The sequence below is a fragment of the Oratosquilla oratoria genome, chromosome 33 (assembly GCF_046742065.1).
Source record: "Oratosquilla oratoria isolate Oo_2021 chromosome 33, ASM4674206v1, whole genome shotgun sequence".
NCBI classification, from domain to species: domain Eukaryota; kingdom Metazoa; phylum Arthropoda; class Malacostraca; order Stomatopoda; family Squillidae; genus Oratosquilla; species Oratosquilla oratoria.
The window spans coordinates 13,233,688-13,246,678 of record NC_134809.1 but is presented as its reverse complement, the minus strand read 5'-3'; the positions used below and the strand labels follow the sequence as shown (position 1 = coordinate 13,246,678).

Here is a 12,991-nt window from a genome sequence, read left to right as displayed (position 1 = left end):
CCTTATCCTAGCCAATTCTTTTCTATCCTCTCTCTCTCTCTCTCTCTCTCTCTCTCTCTCTCTCTCTCTCTCTCTCTCTCTCTCTCTCTCTCTCTCTCTCTCTCTCTCTCCCTCCCTCCCTCCCTCCCTCCCTCCCTCCCTCCCCATCCCCCGTTCAACCTCACCTATCTCTTTGATATTCAAACGCACGCACGAACTGTGCTATGCATCGATCACATTTACAATAAGCACGCTATATCGAACATTTAAGCTAACCACATTCATCTCTCGCCTTGCAGGTAATTGCAGTGTGTGTGCAGGAGGGCAAGTTGGACAGCAAAATCTCCCACCTTCTCCCAACTTAGCGACAAATTGGTATGCAATGGACCTCTGCTGGACATGAAAGTCCGTTTTCTTAAAAGTATTCACCCTGAAAATCGTGCAACGACAGCAATTTGCAACGTTGCTTTATTATTACCGGCATGGTTATGCAAGTAATCAGGAGTAACGAGTAACTGTGATAATGGAAGTACGAGTTAGTGGTAACAGTGGCTGAGTAATCGTCCCTACAATGCATGAGCAGTAACCAATTAAGACTGCCTGGAGTTAATGAAAACGGGGGCTTGTCTGGTGTGCCACGAGTGGCCTAGGCTTGGGATTGTTGGCGAGATGAGAGGATTCCTGTTTGTGAGAATTGGGGAGAGGTTTGTGTATACCTTTAAAGGTGTTATCACACTGGACTGTTTTTCCTCCAACCTCCAGTTAATCGGCGGTAACGCCCACCTTCAGAACCTTTTCCGTTGTAAAATCACTATGGCAAACCATTTTCTTTTCTCGAACAGTTTACGTAGAATGTTATTAGATGTGCTGGATGAAAATTATTTTTCTCCAGCATATCAGTTGCCTTCCCGTAAACTGCAGCATGGAAATATGCCCCAACAGTTGTAGGAAATATAAACCAGTGTAGCATTATATGGAAGAAATATGAACAATGACAAGAGTTGAACCCCCTAATGTGAACTCCGGGAATATCTGTTTGTATTTCGTTTAGAATTCCTTCTTATACTAGACTAGAATGATGACAACAAGAACGAACGAAGAACCAGTAGAAATAATGAAATTGTAGAGGTAAAGGGAGGATGACAGTGGAAGGGGAGCTGGGGAGAGGGGTGAAGGGCCTAAGTCGTAAGTGTCTGAACGAGGTTTGGCACACTATTCAGCGGAAAGAGTAAAGGTGAGGTTAAAAAGGACCATCAAGGGAATGAGAGGTTAGGTTTGGTTTTGAATCTGGTAGGCGAGTTTAGATATAAGTACCCGAATATGCAGTTTTTCTTATCGGTATTTGTACGTTTTCTTGTAAAGATTTAAGATTGTGTTATATATTTAATCAATGCTACCTGTGTTGGGTCGGAGGCGTCGAATGATTGCACGACATTACGTCATATCGGTTGACTTGGGATATTATATGTTTAACATAAGATATAACAACGTTATTTCTCACGTGGGAAGTAGTACATGCATGACCATGTTTTCTATGTGGTAGGGTAACGCGAAGTATGTTGATTCGGTGACCCTTGTAGAAAAGAAATGTGAAAAACATTTCATCTACTAGATGTGTCACGTTTAACATCCCAGTCTTTCAAATTTTTGCCTCTGGGGAGGCATTTTCCTTGGATCGCGCCATTGTGTGCTCCTCAGAATGTGATTGCGACGAGTACGCTTCCACTCCCCGACGACCAACGTCTTCTTCCTTTCCTTTTCTAATATGGATCGTTCAGCGCTCCTCCTTTGTGACTAATCCGACAGCGCCCTCCACAGACCACCCTGAGTCAAGCTTTCTTCACTTACTCTGTAGCTCGTAACTTTCACTTGTCCAATGGCCTTATTTCTACCCTTCGCGCTCTCTCTCTTCCCTCCCTCCCTACCTACCTCCTCCCCCTCTCTCTCTCACACACACACACACACACACACACACACACACACACACACACACACACACACACACACACACACGATGTTCCCCTATTCAACCTATCTCGTTGTACCCCCACCCACTCCCACTACCATATTGTCAGCCTTGGAACAATATGAGATGCTCGCCTTGTCTTTGATTAAGGCAGATTGCCATTCTCAGTATCCTGCAGGATTTGCCTCCGACGTCCTAATGAGTCCTCGCTCCTTGTCGAGTAGTGTGATGGGAGAGAAGGAAACGGTGCTGAGGGAGAGGAGCGATGGGATGTTGTGATTTTCAGGCGTTTATGGTTGTATTAAGGGTTGTCGTTATTGCGTCTATGCCTGTGGAATTGAATAGAAGAGGTGAAAGGAAATATGCTAGGGCTGAGGGTTCGTGATTTGAAGTAGTTCTAGTTAAGCGTCGTCGTTGTTGTGAATATATCAGTAGAAATGCTAGTTATGGACAGGGTGTTGATAGTAATCACGTCTGTAGAAATGCTGTACACATATTGGGAGGGCGGATATGTTTGGGCCGCTGGAGGTATTGACAGCGTGTTCTGCATGTCATCCGGCACCGAGGGATTGTCGTGCGCCCCATCTGGTTAATTGGAGCCGCCCGGCCCGTCCAGGAGAGGTGATGACGCACCGTGAATTCGCGTTTGCCAGTTGGCTTCCATCTCTCAGTAATATGGAGCAGGGAGCGCGTCGGTCTGGGTTGCAAGAAGTATGATTTTTCGTGTGTGTATATATATATATATATATATATATATATATATATATATATATATATATATATATATATATATATATATATATATATATATATGTGTGTGTGTGTGTGTGTGTGTGTGTGTGTTACCTAAATTATAATGTAATTTATGTTTCTGTGTGCGTGCCTGCGCGCTCGTTTGTTTATGATGTGTCGGACGTTCGGACGGGGGTCCGTTAATCGATTTAAGATTTTGAAAAGTGAGCGTGATTTGTCTTATTCATTTAAATAAGGGTGACTAATAACAGACATTAGAATACTCACGTGACTGTTCAATCAGTCCTAAGAAGTTGACTCAGTTTTGCATCTACACCAGTTCTTACCCTCCTTTCCGTCGCTGAATGTTTCCGTCTCGCCTTGTATTTTTCTAAACGTTTTGCTCTCGCCGCCCGCCGTGCTGGCAATCCTTAGCGCACCGTGCCCTCCGGCGGCGCGCCAGATGCAGCCCCGAGATGGGCTATAAATAGTGTGTGATTGGCAGACGCAAAGGATACAAACATTCATCTTGCTTCCTGTCTGCCGTTAACCCCTTCCCCTCACGTAACCTGCCGGTGGCTCCAGATCGCTGTTCCCTCCCTTGCAGTAAACACGATCTTCACTCGCCCTTGCCAAGCCTTGTAAACACACCTTGGATGCAGCCATTCCGTTTTATCACGACCCCCACCCCATAACCCCGTCATCCTTTCGCAGCAAGGCGATTTGCCTTTTATAACTTAGTAGCAACGGGCGTAAAATCTTGATGCGGGTAATCATGATGATATTATGCATCGACACAATAAAGATGAAGGCAGGGGCTTCATTTCTGTCCAGATTGGCGCGAATTTGCTTTCCACATGTGCCGAGCAAGTACCAACGGACATAAAATCTTGTTACAGGTAATCGTTATGATATTTTGCACCGACACAATAAAGATGAAGACACGCGTGCTATCTTGTGAGGTATCAGATACCAGGGACTTCGTTCCTGACCAGATCGGTGCGAATTGGCGTTCCACATGTGTCGAGTAAATGCTGCTATTGTAGTGAGACGTCATTCAAAGTAACTGGCGTTAATTCCAGCAACCGGCGTTGTCCATTCAACCTGTTCAGGACTGTGTGCCTATTCCGGCTCTGCAGTGAGGACGTTGCAGGATTGAGAAAGGGGGAATTCATAACGGCTGGTCGCCGAAATGGATAAATTGTTTATCCATAGTATTTGTGTGTTTATACTGTATATAAGAATTTTATTCGTCGTGGGTGAGTTTGGAATGTGAAAGATAGTTGTTATTGGCAACGAATTTTTGTTGTGGGTGTGGGGGTGATATTTTCAGGATCAGGCCAAGTAGGTGGGAGTCAGGCAGTCAGAGAATCCTGAATCCTTTACCTGTGCTTTTCATACATTTTTTACAGTGCGCTATTACAACAGATAGACTGATCCACCATAAACAGCTTTTTTTTTTTATTCAGATTGCTATAATCGAAAACGTTATTTTTATTTTTGTTGTCGGACATCATTTTGCGTTTTGGCTACCCTAGAACTAATTGTCAGGATTCCCAAGGGATATTTGTGTGAGTGTGTGTAGGACGGGGTTAATGAGGAATTTATGCAAATACAGCATTGATTGCTAATATTTTTTCTCATAATGAGTACAGCTGGGTGGTTGTAGGTATTTTGCTGCGACGTTACCCGATTCTGTTCCTCTATAAGATACATGCCAACGTACACGACCACCTCTACGTACCCTCGTACCACGCAGTTTCTGCTGCGTATGTGTTGTTTGCATTTTATTTATTTTATTCTATTTTTCTCTTACTTGACACTTTCCCTCCACAGTTTGACCCATAACGACCCCCCCTCTCTCTCTCTATGATAGAGAGAGAGACGGCTCACACATACACGTACATATATATATGTTGTGTGCATACGTGTGGCAGACACGGCTCACATATCTATATATGTTTTGTGTGTGTGTGCTTCGTTGTGTCTGCCGTCTTTTCCTGCAGTCGTGTGGCTTCCCAGAGACATCTGCGTTCGGTTCCTGCGGGATTTGTCTCTTGCCCGTAAGGGCGGAAATGCTCCCAATTACTAACTGAATTTCGTCCTCTGTGGCTGTCGCTAGTGCAAAGGGAGAGCCGAGGGTAGTAGAAGTGGAGGGGGAGATGTGGTGGTTAGGGGAAGGGAGAGAAGGGGGACTGATATTGGAAATGGTACAGGGAGGGCAGTGGGACTTGGAGTAGAGGGAGGGGGGGAGGAGTTTGGTGTGGAATGTGCGGCGAAGGGGGAGAAAGCGCTGCTTATTTAGGGGGAAGTATGAACTCTCCTGTCTGCCATTTGGTATGCACTTCGTCTACGTCGTGAGTGTAGCCTTAATCTGGGCGGGAACCACATCACATGAAACGGGAGGATGCTGTGCGCCCGTCGGTTCAAGGTGCGGAGTTGTGGGTGAATGCAGCCGCTTGTTTTGATTTGCTTTCGGTGTGCAAGTACGTTGTTGCTTGGGTTCGGTAAACGACATCACACCACGAAATATGCGCTCTTTAGTAGCTGGCAATAAGTGTGATTATCTAATACAAAAGCCGTGACCAGGAACGAAAAACGGAACGTGCATAGCTACCCTTTGAGTGAAGGTGTTTACCATCTAAATATATACATATTTTTTCATTAAATAAATTGTGTACGTGCGTGTCTGCCCTCCCGTTGTATCATACCTGGAAGGGTACCACTGGTGGGTTCATTTAGTCCCCTCCCCCCAAAAAAGGTAAATAAATAAGTAAAAGAATTAGGGAGATTGGAATAGTGCACCTGGGCTGTTTTAATGCATGTGTGCGTTCACACAATTTTCTTGCTTCATTAACGGTCGCACATGCCTAAAAGTTTGGATTTATTATTGTACAATTATATGTTTGCGGTGTGGTTGTAGATAAATGTGTTTAGGTGAGTGTGTACTGCTGATTAGTGGATAGGCATTTAGAGGGACGCCATGGAATGGATTTGTGTAGACTGCAGTCATGTTCACGGTAGGAGGCAGGCTTGTGGAGATAGAAAACGGGGTAGACTGTTTCTCCTAGGCGGTGCTCGCGTTCATTGGCTAAGCTATGAATTCGACCAGGGAACCAAGTTAAACATAATTTTTGAACTACTGGCGCGGCTGGCGTCGGTTCTGCCTCGAAAGAACGGAAGTTCTCGTTAAAATAGTGTTATCGACCGAGGAAAATGTATGAAATTGGCAGTTGTGGACAAGTCTTATCAAAACCACATTGTGTGTGAACTTTTGTTAGTACAACGTTTCACTTGTTACTTGACAAAGCACAAGTGAAATGTCGTATCATTAAATGCTCCATTCTCACCTGCTGTTTCTTTAGATAAATGTACCCACGGGTGGTAAAGATATTATATGGTTGTGGATAAATGTATAATGACTAAAGTTTTAGTATTCTGTAATATTATGCTACACTTAGCGAGGTTATAAATGGCTGTATTTCATATTTTCTCTCGTCGTGATCGAAATTTATATCGTGCGGAACCATAATATATATATATATATAGATATATATATATATATATATATATATATATATAAATATAATATATATATTCATATTCATATACATATACATATACATACAAATGAAGGGGAAGGGTTAAATGCACCAAGCCAAAAGGAAGGGGTCAGAATCGATGTCGTTAGCGTAATGGCGACCGAGCATGTTAGGTAAAGGTGATCGTTCCTGCTGTTCCTCCCGTGTCTTGATATTGGTGTAGTCGCAGTTAAATTATGTGGCGGCTTGCGTATGATAAACACCTGGAGTTTACCTCAACGTGTGGACTCGCCAACTCTCTCTCTCTCTCTCTCTCTCTCTCTCTCTCTCTCTCTCTCTCTCTCTCTCTCTCTCTCTCTCTCTCTCTCTCTCTCTCTCTCTCTCTCTCGTCTCAGTGTCTTAATTTCATCCAAGTTAAATTGCTACAGTGGACAACCATAAACTTAAAATCACTTCTAGCCAACCTCCTGGTTATTTTAATATGGTGCTTGGATGATGCAATTCCTAGGGAACTATCCTTTGCGCGCGCACACACACGCACACACACACACACACTGCGAGCCGTTACTCCAACTCTCGTGGGCGGGAAGTTTGATATGTGTGTGTGTGTAAGGTCACAGCATTACCCATAGATCGATCATATATATGAGCTTTGATCTCCCATCCGGGAGGATAATAGCTATCGATCACGACTCCAGCATGTGAACAAAGGCCATGGTGAATCACACACACACACACACACACACACACACACACACACACACACACACACACACACACACACACACACACACACACACACACACACACACACACACACACACACACACACACGAACATGTGAGGGAGGGAGAGTGCACAGTGTTAGTCCAATGAAGCTGATTAGATCTTTCCTTACCAATAAACGCGATGTAATAGATAAATCAAAGTTGGCTTTAGGTTTGTTTGAGTGCGAGTTTGATTAGAAGGGGTTATCGGAAATGGGATGATTTCTCGGTATGCGGTGCGTAGTGATAGGAAATGTAAGAGAGACGACTGTGGCTATGATCTTGATATTTCGTTCCTGGAGCCTTGGTCCCCTGTCCATTGAAACATGGACCCTGTAATCTGTTTATAACCACGATCGAAACAACTTCAGAAATTAGATAAATCAGGCCTTTACTAATAGCTTTATGTGCCTTGAGTCTTTCGGAAATTTCAGTGGACTGGCAAAGGTCCCATGTCCCTCTGCCAGACCTTCCGGTCTCTGTGAGACTATCGATCCATGGATGTGGAGCGTTGGGTAGGGAAGTGGGGAGCGATGGATCGAAGGGGGAGGGAGTGATGACGACAAGGAAGGGAAGCGGTGGGTGTTCTCGGTTGAGGTAGCAGTTCCCCTCAGGGATATGGAAATGCGCTCACGAGTCCTGGAAAACGGACTGGAGGAGGAGGAAGAAAGGCCAGTTGGGTTCCAGCTATATGAACTCCATGGTTGTGTTTGTGTTAGGGAAAGTGTGTTTGCGAGGTGGAACGCTAAAGCTGTTCAGATGGCCAAGTTTTTTTTTTTTTTTTTTTTTTTTTTTTTTTTTTTGAGAAGGTTAGGAAGGGTGAGATGATCTCAAAAAACTTCGGAACCATGCATCTGCCGTGCGCCCCAGCTGCAATACGGCGCGGGCCCTATCCGAATCAAAATGTGCACATCGTAAAAATAGCGTCAGTGTGTGTTTGTGTGTAGGGCGCTTGAGCCAAGACACGAAGTATATGCAGGTAGAAGTGCTACACAAGCCCGGTGATAGATATTGCCTCCAGTGAATTAGATTCGCGGTTATGGGATGCATAGCTCTCACGAAAGAAGTGGGGATGGAATAAGCGTGGATATTGAAAGCCGAAGATGTCAGCACCAGTGAAATGTTTGTTTGCATTAACTTTGGATTAAATTCTGCTCTTCTTTTTTTTCGGATCTGTGCGTAGGTAATGCCAAGACGGTTGGGCGACGGCGCCCGTTACCCCCTCACCCTCCCATTCCCCCCCCGTTGCCGCGGCAGGCAGGGTAGGTTAATATCGTTCCTTGACACCACACACGCAAAGCCCAAACCCAACTGACAGCTGACAGTCAGGCTTAGATAGCGGAACAGGGAGGTGGAGTGGGTAGCAGCTGACAGTGCTTGCCGCGATAGTGGGAGTAGACAGCTGGCAACTGGGGGTTAGATATGAGCATTACATTAAGTGAAGTGACACTTATGTGACGAAGGAGTAAGCGGGGGTTAATATGTTGGGAAGGATGCGGCATGTTTTGCTTCTAAGACGGTGACATGACACCCCTAGATTATAATGAGCTGACACTCGATAAAAAGCTATTCGAAAGCATAACCCCCCTTGAAACACACACACACACACACACACACACACACACACACACACACACACACACACACACACACACACACACACACACACACACACACACACACACACACACACACACACTTCTAAGCAACGAAGTCTCAACGACAAAGGGACATGTTGCCTACATCTTTCCTTCTTCGTTAGAAACGGCGCCTTTCAGCGAGAGAACAGGCGGGGCGGGGTATCATATCTTCGGTAGCCTAAGGGATTCGTTTCCAAGGAACCGGCGACGAATCACGTGATGGTGTGGGTGAAACGCAGCCCACCTGTGCCATTAGTAAGACTGTTGGAGAACTTTATAATGAGCCCGCAATCATACCTTGCATATTCGGTCCCCAGCTGCGTAAGAACGCAAGCTGTTATTATGCACGCAAAAATATTGCGCTTGAGGTTGACGATGCAGAGGAAGATAGCAAAGACTCATAACCGAGCTCATTTAGATTAATTTAAGCGGTTTACGTGTTTAAAGTTTGGGAGAGGAACTACCAAATAAACCGGCTATTGGTGTGGGAGGAGAGCAAAAGTTGGATGGTTATGGCGGTAGTTAGGGAGGTAAGAAAGAGAATGATAAACTAATCAGACGAAGTAGGAGAGAGGAAGGAGAGGCACTCATGTCTATGGCCGGCTGAAATAAATCTTTTATCACGAGCGCGCGCGTAAACACACACACACACACACACACACACACACACACACACACACACACACACACACACCGCCAACGAGTTCGTAATTCCAGATGTAATAGTCAAAATAACACGCTGTTGCAGGAAGAGGAAGCAAGGATTTCGAAATGGAAATTCAGGTTTGTCCGAGGATAAGAATTGAAATGTTTGTATATCCGGGGGATCAAAACCATTCACCCAAAGAGAAACTGTTTATTACGATTTATTAGATCTGCTGCCCTGAAGAAAACAAACAAGTTGTAAGTATTCAAAAATTAATGGAATTTCGTGGTCAAAAAATTGTCGACCGAAGTGAGCTGATGATATTCAGGAAGAAGGAAAAGGGGAGGATGAAGATGTGAGTGAAATGAAGGAGATAGCATGAGGCTTAAGGTTATTGATTCTATACTCTTATAACCTCAGAAAGTCTTAGAAGAGCCCCCATTGTCCTGATATTCCACTCAACAGCATCCAGAGAACAATCATCCTCTCCCCTTCATTCACCTTCCCTCTCCTATCACTAAGTTCACGACCACGTCCTGTGTACTACAAAGCCTCCCACTTCCTTTACAAGGACTCTTCCCTCCCCACCCCTACTTCCACATCTGCTCCCCCTCTCCCAAGCTGACCTCTTATGGCTGATCTATCACACTCCAGCTTCAACATCTTTCATTCGCCCTCATTTCCTACATATTTTCCCGACAGCACTCTTTTCTCCCCCCTTTAGCCTTTTAATTTTCGTTTTTTTCGTTCCTCGTACTTGTTTATACATCCTAACCGTCTACTTCCTTACCATCTCATGCTCCTCCTTCGTCTCCTCCTCCTCCCCCTCCCACTCCCCTTCCGCTTACCGTTGCCTTTGCTGGACCATAGCGTACATGAATCACCTCCATTCCCCCACCCACGTTCGTTTTCGTAGCATCTTCCATCACAACTGTCGTCTCCGCTACATCTAGTATATATAACAACCAGGAGTACGATGACGGGCAATGCCAGAGGCAAGTGGAGTGTCCCGTCGAGAAAGTAGTTTTCTCTTGCTCTCAAATTCTACTGGATCACAGCACTCCTGCAGGGCGCGGGGGCCTCGGAAGGTGTATTTTTACTTGAAAGGTGGCCCGGGATTTTCTATCATTGTGGCCGTGAATATACCAGGAACGGCCTGAGGGTGTGGCTCAGAGTGGCCAGGGACGGGGGCGAGGGCAAGAAGCGGGTTGAGGCTTTGTGTCTCGCTCGAGGGGAAGGTGGGGTACGCACGCCTTAGCTCTTCCGCACATGGTACTCGTGAGGAGACAAAAATGTACCGGGTCGGGGATTGATAGGTGCTCGGGAGTAAGGGAGATAGCATAACCCAAGAGAAGGGAGAGCGGTCAAAGCGAATGGAGAGAAACGTGCTCTGAAGTAGCCTTGACTAATACCCTGGTCTCCTCGCCTCTCATCTAATTAAGTACTTATGATACAGGTAAAAGACGGGCCCCTTGAGCAAGAAGATTGCGATTGGGGAAGAGGTTGAAGGTGGAAAGTTGTGTAGGTGAGGTAAGGACGACTGCTAAGGTCTCGTGGAGAAAGACTGGCTAGAATGTAACGGTAACGGCGTAACTAATGGACACTGAGTGTGAAGGGGTGGAAAAGGTTGGGAAGGATAGCAAGGCAGGGCGCGGTGTGTTTACTCAGGAATGTTTTTGTGGTCGTAAAGGTGGAAGTAATGGTATGGCTCGTGGCGATGTATGCTGCTGCTGCTGCCAGTGCGACTGCGTTCTGCCCGCCATTCATCGGAAGGAAGGTGCGCGCCATTTTTCCGTCGAAGCGTCAGATGGCAATCGGGTGGTTGGTTCCCCCTGAAAAAAGTTCGGTGGTGTAAAAGTCCCCATCCTGGTGTTCACCTTGTTGTTCCCACTGCCAGGATATAGTCTTTTCACGGGTCTGCTCGTGAGTCACAACCATTAAATACGATCATCCGCCCCCGAGGTTAATGCCGAAGTTGTATGCCAGTTTTATGCGGCTCAACTTTGAAAATTTTAGATGGAAAACCGCGCCTACAAGCGAACTTACGTGCTTGTGTGTGTGTTTAAGCGTACGAGACATGTCAGTGTTGTTCAGAGTAGTTCGTGTACCGGTGTCGTCCTGTGCAGCTGCGTCAAGTCCCAGACCTCTCAGCAGTCTTGATCACCCGCAGGGCAGCTGCGGGTAAGGCGTGAGGTCCGCCCTTGATATCCCAACCACACCCCCGCTGCCTGCTGTTGCTGCTGCCCATGTGACCGCTGCGACTGACACGACGACGCTCGGTAGAACTCTATAGCTTTCTACATTCCGTTACACCTTCCCAGTTGTTTGATGAGTTAAACGTTTTTGTTATTGTTCTGTGTAATGGTTATGGTGTGTTCTTATTGGTAGTAGGAGTGTTATTGGTGAGGGTGTTGTCTCTGTGATGGATGGAAGATGGAGAAATTGCCCACACCAAACCGTCTCCGTCGTCATCATCCTCTCTTCCTCCCTTCCTACCTTGTAGGGGCCAGCGTGGCCCACCCCCACTCCTCCCCGGTGCCCGCCAGCCCGCGGGACCGGATGCCGACACACCGTGTGGCGGATACAGTTTACAACGCACTCCACCCTCTCCATCCAGCACCTTCGCCCTCTCTCATATCGTCGAACACATCTTCTCACAATTTGGCCACCCTGCGTCGACATTTTCGTACATGCACAGGGACATGCATGTTTTCAAACACAAACACACAACGCAATGCACATATAGAGGGAAGGAGAGATCGTCACATTCATCCCTGTCCATTTTCCGTCCACGTTGTCCACATACCTCTGGTCTCCTTGGTTCGCCCCCATTCCCTCCCATGCATCGCGAAACTTCAGCCCCCAACTTATAAAATTTCCTTACAAACGTAAGTCTATCTTAATCATTTATGGTTAACATCTGTACCTGTACTACTTTGTTTACGGAATAGCAGCTCCTCGCACCGAAGTAGCGTACCTGTAGTCATATTTTAATTATGTTAGAATATTGTCACGGCAAGATTAAGAATGACCCACATCAGGGAGAAAGTTGTATTAGTGTGATGTGGGGCAGCTTACTAATAAGCAAATTGCATTGCAATCATTCAACATGACACAGACTAACCAAGTGTTGCCGCATCTGTAATTTGTTAATGTAGTTGCCACATGTGTGCACATCAACCATAGCCAAGCATCCATGGAGAACAATAGTACACTTGTGGCATGTCTGCACCACGTAGTAACTTATTTTGTATTTTTATTACAATAAATGTCGACAAGTCATTATTATTATTTTTTATAGTTTGGGCACAACTGTGTCCAGGGGCAACTGTCCTCTCACGTTCATGATAAGAAAACGGGAATAAAACCGGGTAGCCTTGCTCGACAGGTCACGTGATCATGGGTGAAGACGGACGAGATGGACCAGAGCTAGGAGAGATGCCACAGCGGTTCTGCAAAAAATTGTTCATCATCCTGCCTTTTATCCTCTTACTAGACTTCTCTCAGTGTATATAATGGAAATGTACAAACATGCCTAAATTGAGGTTTGAAGATTTTTGGTTGAAAAAATAGACTGGTAATGTGTTGCACGAATTTGTTCAATTTGCCTCCGCTTTATTTGGCGTCCGTGCATACATCTCAGCCATCATCCATCGTCGTCGTCACCATCTTCATGATCATTATTACCACGAACCTCTCCTCTCCTCTCAATCTCCACC

At 45.7% G+C, this 12,991-nt stretch overlaps 2 protein-coding genes across 4 annotated transcripts in view; one reads left to right on the top strand and one right to left on the bottom strand.

Annotated features, from left to right (window-relative positions):
- LOC143017763 (normal mucosa of esophagus-specific gene 1 protein-like) overlaps window positions 1–12,991 on the bottom strand; it is a 554,471-nt gene that overhangs the window by 289,928 nt on the left and 251,552 nt on the right. The gene's annotated exons all lie outside the window — the stretch shown is intronic.
- msi (RNA-binding protein musashi) overlaps window positions 1–12,991 on the top strand; it is a 93,699-nt gene that overhangs the window by 40,600 nt on the left and 40,108 nt on the right. The window contains exon 2 of one of the 2 annotated variants that reach the window (XM_076172630.1): window positions 279–354. The exons of the other annotated variant lie outside the window; for it this stretch is intronic. The gene's annotated coding sequence lies outside the window, so the exon portion shown is untranslated. The remainder of the gene's footprint in view (window positions 1–278; window positions 355–12,991) is intronic. 2 annotated transcript variants of the gene reach the window in all.